This window comes from Mustelus asterias, chromosome 7 (genome assembly GCF_964213995.1).
Source record: "Mustelus asterias chromosome 7, sMusAst1.hap1.1, whole genome shotgun sequence".
Lineage (NCBI taxonomy): Eukaryota > Metazoa > Chordata > Chondrichthyes > Carcharhiniformes > Triakidae > Mustelus > Mustelus asterias.
In genome coordinates, this window is record NC_135807.1 from 5,537,977 (window position 1) to 5,540,641 (window position 2,665).

The 2,665-nt window shown below is 49.3% G+C and overlaps 1 long non-coding RNA gene across 1 annotated transcript; it reads right to left on the reverse strand.

Annotated features, from left to right (window-relative positions):
- Positions 1-443: 443 nt before the first annotated feature.
- Positions 444-734, reverse strand: LOC144495544 (uncharacterized). Its single transcript, XR_013498283.1, has 2 exons — positions 614-734; positions 444-545 (listed from the first exon to the last, which is right to left on the reverse strand). It is a non-coding gene; the product is annotated as an uncharacterized LOC144495544 (long non-coding RNA).
- Positions 735-2,665: the final 1,931 nt, after the last annotated feature.

Sequence of the window (2,665 nt, forward strand, 5' to 3'; positions counted from 1 at the left end):
CATTCTGAGCAGTGGGAAGAGGGGGAGCCCCAGGCAGACTTGAGCTGAATGGGAGGAGGTGGCCAAGGGGGTACGTGGTGTGGACGAGGAGGGGGAGGGGGAAAGGAGCTTGTTGCCCTGCCACAAAAGGTTCAATAACCGTCATGAGGTCAGCAAGGGTGAATATGGCATCAGTGTGAGCAAAAACATACCTGGCCCCTTATCTAAGGAAGGATGTGCTTGTTTGAAGGGAATGGAGGGAAGTTATGTCTGGAACCCCAGGAAGTGGGTGAAATCCTTAATGAGTACTTTGTATCGGTATTCACCAAGAAGAAGGACATGATGGATGTTGAGGTCAGGGATAGGTGTGTGAATGCTCTAAAGAATGTCAGTATATGGAAGGAAGTGGTGTAGAGTATCCTAAATTGCATTAAGAACAAACAAAGAACAAACAAAGAACAAAGAACAATACAGCACAGGAACAGGCCCTTCGGCCCTCCAAGCCCGTGCCGCTCCCCGGTCCAGGATTGAATCCTGAATCCAGGATCCCCTCCCAATTTTCCAGCCTATCTACATACCAATATCCTATCCACCGAGCTGTCCCTCACAGCTACGATGCTTTGTTCATTACAACCTATTAACTTACCCCCACCCCCCCATTCCAGACCATGTGATCTCCAGGGAGAGGCGAAAACCCAGAGTGAAAAACCCCAGGGCCAATATGGGGAAAAAAAATCTGGGAAATTCCTCTCCGACCCCCTGAGGCGATCGAAACGAGTCCAGGAGATCACAATGGCCCCGATCGGAAAATGCTTCCCAACCCTAGTCATTTCCACTTCCACGAACACCATATGAATTCCCTGCCCCCGAGACAGATTCCCAACTATCCGCAGTCTCGCTCTGTACTGGCACCAGCAAGATGATCATAGAATGAAGCCTTGAAACGAGAAACAAGGAGCAATTAGCCCGCGCCGCTCCCTGGTCCAAACTAGACCACTCTTTTGTATCCCTCCATTCCCACTCCATTCATATAGCTGTCTAGATAAGTCTTAAACGTTCCCAGTGTGTCCGCCTCCACCACCTTGCCCGGCAACACATTCCAGGCCCCCACGACCCTCTGTGTGAAATATGTCCTTCTGATATCTGTGTTAAACCTCCCCCCCTTCACCTTGAACCTATGACCCCTCGTGAACGTCACCACCGACCCGGGGAAAAGCTTCCCACCGTTCACCCTATCTATGCCTTTCATAATTTTATACACCTCTATTAAGTCTCCCCTCATCCTCCATCTTTCCAAGGAGAACAACCCCAGTTTCCCCAATCTCTCCCCATAACCAAGCCCCTCCATACCAGGCAACATCCTGGTAAACCTCCTCTGTACTCTCTCCAAAGCCTCCACGTCCTTCTGGTAGTGTGGTGACCAGAACTGGACGCAGTACTCCAAATGCGGCCGAACCAACGTTCTATACATCTGCAACATCAGACCCCAACTCTTATACTCTATGCCCCGTCCTATAAAGGCAAGCATGCCATATGCCTTCTTCACCACCTTCTCCACCTGTGACGTCACCTTCAAAGATCTGTGGACTTGCACACCCAGGTCCCTCTGCGTCTCTACACCCTTTATGGTTCTTCCATTTAACGTGTAGCTCCTCCCTACATTATTCCCACCAAAATGCATCACTTCGCATTTATCAGGATTGAACTCCATCTGCCATTTCCTTGCCCAAATTTCCAGCCTATCTATATCCTTCTGTAGCCTCTGACAATGTTCCTCACTATCTGCAAGTCCTGCCAGTTTTGTGTCGTCCGCAAACTTACTGATCACCCCAGTTACTCCTTCTTCCAGATCATTTATATAAATCACAAACAGCAGAGGTCCCAATACAGAGCCCTGCGGTACACCACTAGTCACAGGCCTCCAGCCGGAAAAAGACCCTTCCACTACCACCCTCTGTCTTCTATGACCAAGCCAGTTCTCCACCCATCTAGCCACCTCCCCCTTTATCCCATGGGATCCAACCTTTTTCACCAGCCTACCATGAGGGACTTTGTCAAACGCTTTACTAAAGTCCATATAGACAACATCCACGGCCCTTCCTTCGTCAACCATTTTGGTCACTTCTTCAAAAAACACCACCAGGTTAGTGAGGCATGACCTCCCTCTCACAAAACCTTGTTGACTATCGTTAATGAGTTTATTCCTTTCTAAATGCGCATACATCCTATCTCTAAGAATCTTCTCCAACAACTTCCCCACCACGGACGTCAAGCTCACCGGCCTATAATTACCCGGGTTATCCTTCCTACCCTTCTTAAATAACGGGACCACATTGGCTATCCTCCAATCCTCTGGGACCTCACCTGTGTCCAGTGACGAGACAAAGATTTGCGTCAGAGGCCCAACGATTAGGTAGACAAGTCCCCAGGGCCGGATGGGATCTATCCCAGGTTACTGTGGGAGGCAAGGGGAGAAATAGCTGGAGCCTTAACAGATATCTTCACATCCTCTTTGACCACAGGTGAGGTTCCAGACAACTGGAGAATAACCAATGTTGTTCCATTCTTTAAGAAAGGAAGCAGGGATCTGAAAGGAGGAGGAATTTCTTCAGCCAGAGGGTGGTGAATCTGTGGAATTTGTTGCCACAGAGGGCTGTGGAGGCCAGGTCACTGAGTGTCTTTAAGA